The sequence below is a fragment of the Lissotriton helveticus genome, chromosome 1_1 (genome assembly GCF_964261635.1).
Source record: "Lissotriton helveticus chromosome 1_1, aLisHel1.1, whole genome shotgun sequence".
In the NCBI taxonomy this organism is placed as follows: Eukaryota; Metazoa; Chordata; class Amphibia; order Caudata; family Salamandridae; genus Lissotriton; species Lissotriton helveticus.
Window position 1 is genome coordinate 1465169675 of NC_136057.1, and position 14368 is coordinate 1465184042.

At 43.1% G+C, this 14368-nt stretch overlaps 1 protein-coding gene across 1 annotated transcript in view; it reads left to right on the top strand.

Moving 5' to 3' along the window:
• Nucleotides 1–2563: 2563 nt before the first annotated feature.
• Nucleotides 2564–14368, top strand: part of RNF41 (ring finger protein 41) — a 320109-nt gene continuing 308304 nt past the window's right edge. The window contains exon 1 of the mRNA XM_078686225.1: nt 2564–2941. The gene's annotated coding sequence lies outside the window, so the exon portion shown is untranslated. The remainder of the gene's footprint in view (nt 2942–14368) is intronic.

The window sequence follows — 14368 nt, forward strand, 5'->3', positions numbered from 1 at the left end:
TAACTTCTGATTCAATCAGATTCTGAAATGGAAAAGGTGCAAGAACCAACTCCTCAATAGAAGCTACAACGCATTCTATATCATCAAAATTGTCATCACTATCATTTTTTAGGGGCAACCTAGAAAGAGCATCAGCCCTTAAGTTATTACCTCCTGAAATGTGTTGCATGGTGAAGTTGTATTCGTGGAGTCTAGATAGAATTCTTACAAGTCTAGCAGACGCCTTTCCTGTACTATTTCCGTTGAGAAGGTGTAACAAAGGTTTATGATCACTTAAAAGTGTAAAGTGAGATCCCCAAATGTAAGTTTTAACCTTTTCTACAGCCCAGGAACAGGCAAGGGCTTCTCTCTCAATGGTGCTATTCCGCACCACTGAGAGGTCTTGACGCAAAGCCAATGGTGTTTTCTTTAGCACTGTTCCATTGGCAAAGCACAGCTCCCAAACCCTTCTGGCTAGCATCTACATAAATCTTACATTTCAATCCTGGAGTACAAGAAGATAAAGCTGGTGCCTCCACAATAACCTTTTTTATAAGATTGAATGCTAAATCTGAAGCTTGAGACCACAAAAACTTCACATCTTTTTTAAGAAGAATTAGAAGGGGTTGCACAAGTTGAGAATAATTTTGAACAAATCTGGAATAGTATTTCGTCAGTCCTAAAAAAGATTTCAAGGAATCTTTATCTTTAGGAATGAAAACATTTGAAATAGCTTGGGTAAGAGTATGCTTGGGTTTAATTCCTTCAGCAGAAATTGAATGCCCAAGATAATCTAATTCTTTTACAAAAATGTACATTTCTTTTCACCCAAAGTTATTCCAACATCCCTGAACCGAGATAGTACTTTCCTAAGAATTTGGAAATGTTTGTGTTGGGTTTTAGAATGTATTAAGACATCATCCTGATATGCCTTGACGCATTCAAAATCATTAAAATGGTGTCCATGAATTTCTGGAAGACACTGGCTGCAAATGCCAATCCAAAAGGAAGCCTTAAATACTTGAAAGCTCCAAAAGGAGTAATGAATGTGGTATGTTCTGATGAATACTTCGTAAGTGGGATTTGATGACAGCATACACAAATGTCACTAATGTATTGGGAATTTATGTGTGCATATGTGTAGTTCATGATTAGTCTGTGTATAATTTATGCCAATCAGACTGCCCCTTGTTTTGCCTACAATTCATGTTGTATGTCTTTTCTGTGGAGTGTGTTAGTCGGGCACCGGCTGGTGTCCCACTTACATTTTTTAGATTTTGATATAAATATAATTAATCATCCAATTGAATAAAAATTGTCCGGCTGGACATTAATATAGAACTATCTAGTCTATATTTATTGAATTATTCTGTCTGTCTAGGGACCATTGTCTCTGTTAAAAAGTACTACCCATAGGTCCCTAGCGATTGCACCTTGGGTTCCCTTGCTTTGTAAAAATAGAACGTCATGAGTGACAGCAATTCAATCCAATGGATTTCCAAAACGAGAGAAAGGTATTTAAATCGCCTTTAACTCATACGGTTTCCGTTTTCGTCCAGAGTTTCACTGCTGATTCCACAAAGCTTTAGAGGAGGTGAGGAGCTCTTTTATGCTTCTTTAAATAGATCGCGTAAACTTGGTGCAAAGCTGCTTTTTTTCCATCGTCGTCAAATGTGAAGATTAGATGTCCTTATAATAGATGATTTAAACCAGGAGACACTCGATAGGCTTGAAACAATAAGGACGTTTATTCTTGCAGTACACAGCATAAGCACTGGAGCACGTCTGTATGAAGTGAAGTCATCAGCAGTTGACATACACAAAGAAACATGCACCACAAGCGGTGCACCTTTGAAGGAAAACATTCCTTCAAAGATGCGCGCCGTGGAATGCCAACAACACATTAGCAAATAAACATGGAAGAAATACAATACACCAATACAGAATCCTATAGTCAGAACAATACATGTACTTCACAACTCGCGCTACATAAAAATCTGCATAGGAACCTGATCCTTCTAACAGTCAACAAGCACCGTGGACTCAGAGATGTACACTTATAGCACGGCCAATAAAATAGTCAAGTCGGACGTCTTTTTGGCAAAAGGAAAGCATCCAGTTTCTGGAAACCCCTTACTAAGTAGAAACCTGGAGGGGTGGTAAAAATAATTAAAGGAACCAAAAGGTGGGACTCAGGTGTATAATAATATTTTCTATCTCTAAATTCTCTACTGTTTTCTATAAATGTAAGGTGTTTAGTCCTGTACCAACTCCACGGCTCACTGGGCTGCACTCTCACTACATTATCGGACCAACCTTTCTCTAAATCCCTCCTGTTGGCTCAGTCCATGCAGCTCCCGACGTACGAATCCTTTTAGAACCGCCCAGACCCTGGAACACGCTCTGCGTCACCGCCTCTATCCGCTATGACGTCAGCTGTCACCTGATTCACCACCTGTGTGTCAACCCTGGAGCGCGATTGCAATTGGCGGGTGGTGTACAGATACGCCCATTTGGTGTTGCTATGCCCCCAATTGGCTAATTTTACTGTCGCTTACACGTTGATCCTGTTGGGCTAGAGGGCGGGCACTTCCGCTCTGGCGTTGCGTAGCACCCGCGCCTTGAGTCCGGAGGTGGCGACGGTATCTCAGGGGAGTCTGGGAGTGGAGCTATCGGGGGCGGAGAATGCTCGCTACGGGGCGACCGGAGCGGGAAGAAACGGGCCTCGGCTCTTCAAGATGAAGGAGTAGATTATTACACACAGGCCGAGAAAGGCAACTGTGGAGAGTGAACACACCACTTAACGGGACACCGGGAAAGAGTATCTTCGCCTTTTAGCTTGAAAGGCTGTCAAGATTCATACGAGGGGGACGCAGGATTCAGTGGCGAGGAGACCGCGGTGAAGGACAATTCGTGCTTGGTGTGACCGAGGAGCTCTCTAACTTTGGAGACACGCACACTGGTATGAGTGGGCTTTGGGGATCGTCAGGCTTTCCAAGGATGCGTTACCGTAGTTTGGGGGAGGTAGAGGAAACGGTAATGTAGCTTTAAATCTCATGTGGTAAATACATTTAGAGTGCTTATGAGGGCAGAGAAAGCTATGGCGATGATCCATGATGTGTCCTCTGATTTGGCCATGATGAAATGGTGATGGTCCGCGAATATCGATATAGTGCGGTCTGTCAAAAATCAACAAGAAATGAAAGTTATAAAACTTAAGTCATGATGGGTCTAATTGATAGGAACATTGGTCCTGTCTGGTAACCGATTTGTACAGCAGGCATGGTTACTGAGCAAAGGGCATGGGTGCAGCTCATGCACAGTTCCCTTCGAGCACAGCGGCAGTGGACATAGGATATGTTTAGAGGGCAAGGACGCTGGCCATTGTCTTGTGCCCCCTAACCATAGCCATCCTTAAATCCTGCCGCAGGCATGTTTTGTCTAATGGTCATGTATTGGCTGGGAAGTTGAGGGTGCTGTTAACCATAACTTACCATAAGTTATGAAAGCTAATGGAATTTAGGTTTTAGATCATAAGAACAATGTTCTCAGCAGAGTTCTCAAACCCATTTTTCTCAGAAGTGGTATAAGGAACAATATAAAGATCGGAACGTAGGGGAATATGGTATACTACGGTTTAAGAAAAGCATGGCATGAAAGCTATATTATACTCCTATACTACTATTTTAGGGTTATGTTGACATTTCCAAATGACTGATAGTTGAAAAAATATCACTAGTCTCCCGCATTCAATGTATAGTATTAGCTCTATCTGCTTTATAAACGTGTCCATTCCTTTTGCATCACACCCATCCTATTAGCTGTAATCCGAAATCTAGCAGGATATCCAGCTGCAGGCAATTGCTGTCCCTTTTTCATTCACCCTGCGAGGCAGCTGGACAGTGAGTACATTACTTCCCATTGCCCACTCGCTACTTGAATATCTGCCCCAGGACCTTAAGTATGGAGAAAAGGATGTAAGCAGCTCCCCTAAACTAGTAACCGTGTTACTTTATAATGTGATTCAGGACCTGTGGCGCTATGGAAACCTAAAAAAAAGACTTTACCATTTTCATACTTTCACAAAGTTGGAGAAGCTTAAAAAATACATGCAAGGTGCTAAGCTCTGCAACTTTACTGACGCATGTATGGAATCATAATGCACAGTTGTTTATTTGTATTCTCTTTTATATATCTGATACAAATTCCTGCCATATATTATAAAGATATCATGTGGCACTGCGGTGTTCCATGGCCATATATAGTAACAAGGCCAAAGGCTGACTTCATTTATAAAGTCATAGAACTTCCAGGTGGTTCGCAATATCCTTTTAACATACAGAAGAGGGTATGTTATTCCTTATAATACATAGATACACTATCACTTTTCCCACAAACATCTTAAATCCTTGGTCTTGCTTTTTCACATGAAAGAAATAGTATGGATATAAACATTAAGACTAAGAGTTAAATCTGTAGTGCAAATTTAATTCCACCCAAAAACAATTAGTAATTTATAGCATTAACTATTATAATCACTTTTATGTAAATGAGATTAAAATATTGGCTGTAGTTCAGAAAGAGTTGTAACCCGTAGAGATCAAATCATAGAATATTTATTAAGCGCACATGTCACTCGAAAGTATCATGGCGCTCTTGGATGACTGAGAAGGACTAGATTTGGTGTAGTTAGATGTCAAACAGCCATGTTTTTAAATTCCTACGAAAACAGTTATGATCACTTGTGGTGCGTAGATATGAGGGCAGTTTGTTCCAGAAAGATGGAGCAAGGAAGGAGAAAGATCTCCCTCCACATGGGGTGGTACGGATTCTGGGAGATGCGAGGAGTGCTTGGTTGCTGGATCTCAAAGTTCTACCAGGTTGATACCAGCTTAACTTTTTGGCCCAAAAATCTGGACCTTTTACGTACATATTCTTATGCGTCAAGCAAAGAATCTTAAAGCGTATGTGTTTTTTTTACAGGCAGCCAGTGTAGAAGTATCAGGCTGGGTGCCAATGGGGATTTTGGTGGGAGATTAAGTACCAGCCTCGCTGCTGTGTTCTCCAGAACCTGCATCTTTGAAAAAAGGTTTTCATTGGTGGAAGCCAGCAGGGCGTTCCCATAGTCCATACGACTAATAATTAGTCCCTGGACTAGGGGTTTTCTTACCTCCGTCGGAATCCACTTAAAGACTTTGCGCAGGCTACGCTTAACACCGAAGCAGGAGCCAACTGTCTTATTTACATGGTCTTTCATTGCCAATTTGTTGTCCATTTGAAAGCCTAGATTTCACACTGACTGAGTTGGAGTAGGACAAAGGCCAAGGCTTGAGGGCCACCAATCAGGTGACCAATGCTCATAAGCCTTGCCAGAGAGCATTATCTTGGTTTTTCCTCCATTCAACTGCAGGTGGTTTGTGCACATCCACTTATCGATTTGAGACATGCAAACTTTGAAACCGGTCTTAGTTTCCAATGGGTCTGGACCAAGAGTGACCAGGATCTGAGTGTCATCGGCATACGACACGACATCAAAGCCATAGGACCTAATCACTTTGGCCAGAGGGGTCACATAAAGGTTGAAGAGTGTCAGACCAAAAATAGAGTCCTGTGGTACTCCCATCCTGACTGATCTACTACAGGAGCTGGTATTTCCTACCTGTACTATCGCAGTACGATCAGTTAGATAGTTTTTGAGCCACAGTAAAGCCTTTCCCCTGACACCAATCTCCCAAAGCCAACGTTCAAGAATGCTGTGGGAAATGGTGTCGAACAATGCAGAGAGATCTAGCAGGACGAGGATAGATGACTGCCCCCCATCCAATGCCAGCCTGACATTGTCAGTTACCTCCAGCGGAGCTATTTCGGTACTGTGGGCTGCCCTAAAGCCAGCTTGTGAGGGGTCAAGCAATCCATGGCTCTTTCGATGGACAACGAGCTCTTTATTGACCAGTCACTCAAGCATCTTACCAAAGTGAGGGAGCAACAATATAGGACGATAATTTGAAAGAAGTTTTGGGTCTTCTGTAGATTTTTTTTAATATAGGCCTAACTCTGGAAGTTTTCCATATTTTAGGAAGTTCCGATTCTGACAATGATTTGTTAAATAAATCTGTGAGGCAGTCTAAAAGCGCTGGGGCTACAGTTGGAAAGATTTTCGGTGACAAAGGGTCTGTAGGTGAACCAGATTTTATTTTTATGAAAGCTGCGGTCACTTCTTCAGAGCTACACTGGGTAAATTCTTCCAAAATATGAGGGGGATCAAAGGCAGTTGCTGAAGAGTTTCCCGTGTCATTACTAATATCTTGTGCAGGGAAAAAATTATGAATAGCCATGATCTTATCATCAAAACATTTTGAAAGAGAGACTATCCAATCCTGAGAGGTAGAAAGTTGTGTCCGAACAGGCGGAGTAGAGAATTCTTTTAGAATTTGATAGAGCTCTTTATTTGAATTTGCTGCTTCTCGATACGATTTAGAAGAAATAATTTTCTTGTTTGTCTCATAGTGAACACCTTTTATATAATTCACGATCTATTGGGTCTTTAGTTTCCCTCCATTTCCGCTCCATGGTCCTGCAAGGGAGCTTCCCTAGCTTTAATTGGTCAGTGAACCAAGGAGCGGCTCGGGCTTTAATTGTAACTTTGGTAAAAGGAGCAATTTTGTCCAAAGCATTGGTTATTGTTCTATCTAGGGAAATTGCACATTGATCGATATTATCAGTTGGGCTAGGTGGAGCTGGCCTGAAGGTAGCAGTAAAGAGAGGTAAGGTGACTTTACACCAAGATCGTCTCCAAACTACTTCCTTACAGAAGACCGACCGCATTGATGGTATTATCTAGAAAAACACATTTTATTCGAAAATGATCCGACCACAATAATGGGAACCGAGACTCAACCATAACCACTATAGAGTTTGTTAACAGTTAGTCAAGTGTGTGACCCGCGATATGCGTAGGCCCAATTACCAATTGGACTAGTTCCAGGGTACTGATACTTGAGATAAACTGACTGATCCGTGGCAGTCATGTAATAGTTCTGCATGGTAGTTAAAATCACCTAAAGGAAGGAAAGCGTCAGAGGCTAATACATGTGGAGCAATAATCTCCAATAGCTTATATGGAAAGTCATTTTTGGGGCCTGGAGGGCTATATTCCAATGCTCCTCTCCATGTTCCTCCTAACAGACCATCCATTTTATAAACACATAGTTCCATTTTATTTGTGCATATAGACTTTAGAGAGGTAATGTTCACATCCGGAGTTGTAGCTATGAGTAGACCACCTCCTCTATTCTTTTCCCTGTCCACTCTTATTATGTTGTATTGTGAAGGATACGCAATGGCTACATCTGGAAAGGCATGCTCATGTAACCAGGTTTCTGTAATGAAGCAAAATATCTGGTGATTCCGAGTCAATAAGACTCCATATTTCAACCGCATGTTTAGGGATGGAACGTGCATTGAAATATAGTGCTTTTAGTAGTCTGAAAGTTTTAGTGTAAGTAGATGTACAAGAGACTTGAGTTTCATAAGGGGGAGCTGGTAAATTAGAACAGGGAGTCGTATGCACCCCACTGATTGTAGCAACTTCTAGTCCGACTAATTGGTTGAATAATAGAGGGTTAAGATCTTTCAACTCTTGACTAGAGTAATTAAGCAGGGATATTTTGCTGGCGACTATTAAAAAGGAAAAGACAAAATAAACTAAGTTTAAGATAAAACGGGCAGGGGTCCTGGCAGCGGTCCAGCGCAGACTGGCTTGCCTTTGGCGCACTGCTGCGCGCGTCCGCTGCCCAGCCCTGCCTTTTGTAAGGCTGAGAGGCTGGTGAACAGAAGCTAGAGTGCTAACTACAATTCCGGTTGGCGATCCGACTAACCGGAAGTGAAACTGACACCTTCTCGTCCCTCCGCACAATCGGCACAAGACGTGGCGGACCGAGGACAAAGGCGAGTGCTATCAGGTGAGTGAGATGCCAAATATATAAAACTTTTTTTTTTTGAAAAACAAGTGCCACCCCCACCAATTTTCAGTGCTCTTTACTGCGAGCAAACAAATCAAGAAATGAATCACCGATCTGTTTGGTATATTTATTTCTACCTGTTGATTAATAAGTTCAACGTATAAGCTTCAACGAGTTGTCCGAGGAAGACACTCAACATATAATAGGAGGAAGGACACATTGTCCTTCATTTGGGATGTCCGAGAAAGACACTCTTTCATTTTCTGAGAGCCATATTAAATCTCTGTGTGAGTCAGACCTCTTCCCTGACGTTGCCCTAAGTACCTCGGCACAACAACAGAACGAGTCCGACAAACTAACGAGACTTAGTAAAAAACACATTAGAACGGAATTGCATGGGCATTTCTTGTTGAAGCACCTAAGGGGAGGTACTATCCCCTGGGGTCTTCAAGTAAAGAATGTCCCGGTAATATTTACGGATGACGCTGAATATAAGAAAGGATTCAGTTGCATCAATACGAAGTGTAGTCGGGACCTCATGGTCCATACCATTGAGACCGCACAACGCTTATGTCAGAAGGAACTGGAAGAAATTCAAGAACTCACCAAAAGTATTCTGGACAGTACTGTAGTCCCTGATGCAAAATCCTTAATTGAAAAAATTGAAAAGGAAATTCTGGCTTTTCGGGATATTACAATTAACAATAAAACCTCACAGTACGAGAAAGACGCCAAATCCTTCAGTTTGGAAAAAGCATACCCCTTCCTGAAGGACGACTATTATACTCAGGCTGACTCGCGCGGCGCACTCTATAAATTTCAGGGCCGGTCACGGAATCGTTTCAAGACCTTTTCAGAAACATCCTCCTCATCTGACTCCTCTGGGTCTGATCCGAAGGGTAATTCCAATAAAAAACAGGTGTCTTTTTTTAGACAAAAACCAACAGGGCAAAACAAGACACAAAGTACCGTGGGAAATGCGCACGCGCAGGAACCACTACCAATCATAGTGGCTCCAAATAATATTGTCAATTTATCTACCAAACAACTTACTCAGGACGAGGCATCTGTGCTTAATTTGGGGCTCAAATTTGTTCCTAGCCAACAGACTGATTACACTAAACTGAAGATGGAGATGATTGCTTTTTGCCGCAAAATACGCCTTCGGGCATTTTTTGCCAACCAACCACCCACTGCAAACACTGAAACGACTGGGTTGAGGAACAAGTCAAACTTCATCCCACATCAAAACATTCCTAAGCAAGTTCTTGCATATGAGCAAGTATTATTGTCCTCCATCAACAAATTTGAGAAACAAAAAAAGCATGTCCCCTCCAATGTGAGTAAAGGACAAAGACAAGCACTTAGGAATTTACAAGAAGATCATTCCGTCCTGATAAAGCCTGCTGACAAAGGCGGGGCCGTGGTACTGTGGCCCAAAGACAAATATTTAATGGAAGGCCAACTGCAGGTTGAGAATACAACATGGTATAGGAAACTGCAGGGAGACCCTGTTAAAGAAATCCAAGGATTGATCATGCAACTCATCCAGGATGGCAAAGACAGTGGGTTCGTAGGAGTTAAGGAAAGTGAATTTCTTGTGAAGAAGTTCCCTAGAACCCCTGTCTTGTACCTCCTCCCGAAGATCCATAAAAACTTGACTGACCCCCCGGGACGACCGATCGTCTCGGGTTGTGACTCGTGTTTGGAGCCTATTTCCAAATACATTGATTTTTTCCTAAAACCCTTTGTCAGTGGGGTAAGGTCCTATCTCAAGGACACTACGGATTTTTTAGCTAAAGTTGAGGGCATGGAATTTGATTCCGAATCTGAAATTATGGTCACAATGGACGTGACGTCCTTATATACACAGATCCCTCAAGACGAGGCACTTGAGGTGATCGAGATGTATTTGGACACCAGAGAACGACCCCATAGAGTACCAACTCAATTCATTGTAAAACTGGCTGAATTGACATTGAAAAAGAATTACTTCCGATTCAATGACCAATTCTACATGCAAATCAAAGGGACAGCCATGGGCTGTCCTTATGCGCCGGAGGTAGCCATTCTGTATATGGCACAATATGAACAAATGTTCATTGAAAACAACAATCCCTTCCAGAAACACATTAAGCAGTGGTTACGGTACATCGACGACGTGTGGCTCCTGTGGCAGGGGAGCCACGCCGAGTTGATGTCCTTCCACCAGTGGCTTAATAATAAACACCAGGATATTGCATTTTCCCTTGAACAGAGCAAAACTGTGATGACGTTTTTGGACGTCCAAATCACCTGTCCAGAGGGGCGCCTTAAATCCTCACTCTATCGCAAAAAAACGGACAAAAACACCATCCTCCATCACCGGAGTGCCCACCCGCGCAATTTGAAAAGTAACCTACCATATGGACAACTACTCCGCATACGGAGAAATTGTTCAAGTTTGGAGGACTTCGACCATCACGCTGAAAAGTTCTGTGATGAAATGATTACTCGTGGGTACCCCAAAAAGATGCTCAAACATTCATATAAAAGGGCTCGATATACACCAAGAGAAAGCTTACTGCAGAATAAAACAAAAAATGAACTAGAACAGATGGTCTGTGTCACAACTTTTGGTCCTGACACACATCGCGTCAGACAAATGGTCCTAAAGAATTGGCACCTATTGGAAGAACTGGAGTGTCCCTTCCCCAGGCCGATTTTTGCCTACAGAAAAAACAGAAGTATCGGCCAACACTTGGTACGTGCCGACATTGCCACATCCAAACCCAAGCAAGACCTCTTATCCAAATGGGGCCTCAAACCAGTTGAGGGGCACCACAAATGTGGTAATTGCGTGTCCTGTGGGTCCTGCCTAGAAGGTTCTGAATTTCAACACAAGCAGGTAAAATGGACCAATAAAGGGTTCTCCAACTGCAGGACCAAAAATGTTGTGTACGCCATTACCTGCGGTTGCCCTAAATTGTACATAGGGAAGACCAACCAGCAGGTGAACACCAGGATAACACAGCATCGATCTCGTATCAAAAATAAAGTGCTCAGTGCCCCAATGGTCCAACACTTTCTTGATAAATCACATACAGAAACTGATTTCTCCTGGACTGTGTTGTATACAATGCCCACTAAAAAAGGTCTTGTTGATATCGAGGAAACCCTCCTGCGCAAGGAGGCGTACTTAATTATGCGATTTAACAGTGCCCAAACTGGACTAAACACCATGTCTGAAGTATCGAGGCTTTAATCCTGTTTACCTCTTTTTAAACTACATGTCCCAGAATTCTAAGCGCTAAATAAAGGTTTATAACTCCGCCCCAAACATGGCAGTACTGATTCGGAATCGAACCTGAATAGACTGACAACGGAGTGCCTACTGAGCTGGTGAGTGCTCCACACAACACTCAATGTTACGCTTTGTATGCGCAAATGGAGACGTTCACTGACGAGTCTTCCGCCTTTGTTTGACAGGCTACAGACATTTTTATGGGATTAAATGCCACTCTGCCATTACCTGCTTCACCCTAACGCACGAAGGATCACTGATTTGGTTGAGATCCACAGAAACTGAAGCTAAGGTAAATTTGCACTTAATATCTGAGATTTAAAAACTCACCCCGCCTGAAACACAAACAGTATGACTACTGGCAGGCTTTTAACACATTACTACGCTCTCTTGCCTCCACCAGAACGAACAGCGCGCCCATTTACCGGAGACCACTGACAAAACGCTGAGTCTCCAGGTAGGCGGCTGCATAATCTTTGTTTCTGTAAACATTGTTTGCGCTACCTTAATTTGTGAGTTGGTACAATAGCCTAATGCGGCTACTTTGGTTCGCACTCCACAGGTCCAAAGAAGGAATGACGGGACATTTGAAATAAGAAAGGGGCAGGGATTTATCCCGGTACTGTCCTAGGTATGAATACGATGATTTCTTTCTTGATGTTTCGCGGGTCTCCCCGCGCGTGTATTTAATGATTATGCAATGCCTGACGGCATTTTAAGTTTTATGTTATCTTACAGATAACAAGGTCCCACTACAAGTTTTGGTGTACACAGATCCCCGAGATCAGGCCTCCGGAGCCACTTTCAGGTATTAAAAGGGCCTAGAGGGGCAGTGGGGGCAGTCACCCGGGTACTGAACACAATGGTGACATGTCGCTCTCTTTTTTGTTTTTGTTTTTAACACACACTTTTAGATCCAGATTGAATGAGCCCTGATGAGAGTCCGTTAACTTGTCTCACGGTCTCGAAACGCGTCGGCATCATTGGAGGAATGCACAGAGAATACATAATTGTTTTCTTGGTTCCACTGGCTATTTGATTAATTCGTCTGCATTCTCCCATTGTTTTCCTAGAACGTGTCTCCTTCATTGAGTACATATTGTTTTTGGATGAGCAAATGTTCCGATCAATCTAATGAATGTTAAATGACCATTCACTATGAAATGAATGTTGCTAAATGACCATTCATTATGAAATATGTATTACACTAATTGTGTGTTCTCCCTTGTTCGAAATTGTTTTCGTGAATTTTGTTATATATATTCTTTTTTTGTCTAGTATTGATTATATGTTGAGTGTCTTCCTCGGACAACTCGTTGAAGCTTATACGTTGAACTTATTAATCAACAGGTAGAAATAAATATACCAAACAGATCGGTGATTCATTTCTTGATTTGTTTGCTCGCAGTAAAGAGCACTGAAAATTGGTGGGGGTGGCACTTGTTTTTCAAAAATTATACACGGTCCAGCCTACCCCACGTCCCGGGACCTATCTCCTTAACTTCCAACAAATATATAAAACTAGCAGCCCGTCCCGACCTTGTCCGGGAGCAACAGGCAGCTTCCCCGATCCCCGCCCGCCCCTACATTGTCTATCAGGCCGGGCCCCCGCCCGGCCAGTCACCCCGCCTGCCCGGCCCCACTTCTCAAAGGACTTGTGTACATCATATCTCTCTGGAGCGAACTCCCACTTTCGTTGCTAGGCAGGGCAAATCTTTAAAAAGTAACCACTCTCCCACTATGCATATTTCAGAGTGGCCTGACCTCATGACTACAACAGCCCGCCCGCCCCGACCCCCGCCCGCCCCGACCCCCGCCCGCCCCGACCCCCGCCTGCCCCGACCCTCGCCTGCCCCGACATGGGTCCCCTTAACTCCGCCGGCGCTCCTCCCGCCTGTCCGCTCGCACCGCCGCTGGCCTGTCCGCTGCTCCTCACCTGACCGCTCCTCCCCCGCGCCATGTCCGCCGCTCCTCCTCCGCCGCCGCTCCTCCCGCCTGTCCGCTCGCACCGCTGCTGGCCTGGCCGCTGCTCCTGACGTTACCACTCCTCCTCCCCCGCTCCATGTCCGCCGCTCCTCCCCGTGCTCCTGACGTGAGCACGCACGTCGCGGCTGGCGCTACTTTGGGGGACTACTTTTTTAAAATATAAATATTGTAAATACTGTTTATTTTTTACATTTATATAGCCTATAACCATCTACACACCCTGACGATTTCAACGGTGTATCGGGTGTGTAGATTGGCGCCGTGGTTCCCGAGTTTACCCGCCTCAAAGCCTGAAAGTTCTTACTTTATTATAGTAGTATAGATGAATACGGCGCTAATTAGAACGAGGGTAGTGACGGCGCAGGATAAAATATCACAAATAGTCACAGGAATAGCCCAGAACCTGATGTGATGCAATTACGAGAGCTAAAAAAGCATATTACTAGTTTAAAAACAGAAAGTGCAGTCTGCACCGGCAGAGTATCCAGTGATTGGTTTTGGCCAAAAACATACATTTATGATCACATTTACATGCTTTTATACCTACAAGGAATTCATGGAAAACATAAAAGGAATACATATTCAGATTGGTCAACCCCATCCTATCCACCTCATCACTATCTATACTTAGGCCATCATCAAGAGCTGGCCACATCTAGTGGCTGAAGACTTTGACTTTAGATAATTCCAAGATCCTATGGTATTACGATGTGGAAAAATTACCGCCCACATTAAGGTTTTTCCAGATTGGAATAAGGAATATTCTGCAGCATCAGAATTTGATAATCTGATTTCTGCAGATTTTCTTTTTTTCCTAATTGAAACCTTGTAAAATTGTAGTTGCAAGAAAATCTTTCAAGTGCGGCATTATCAGCTAACTCAGATGATCGAGATTGGACGCAAACTGTGTTTCGGGCCAACTTGTAACTAGCCCCTAAATCATGGTCATAACATAATGCATAGTTTTAAACAGGATTTAAGGTAAAATTGGTACCGCCAGAACACTTAATTATGTCAGTGGTACTGCTAACCATCAGCTATGGCACATTTGAAAATAAAAACAAGCATTTGCAATGCAATAGGTCTCGCATTAGGAAAGTTTGAGCTATTGGTATTGTAAATGACAATTTTTTCATTTGTGTTGGTTTTGAAAATAGCG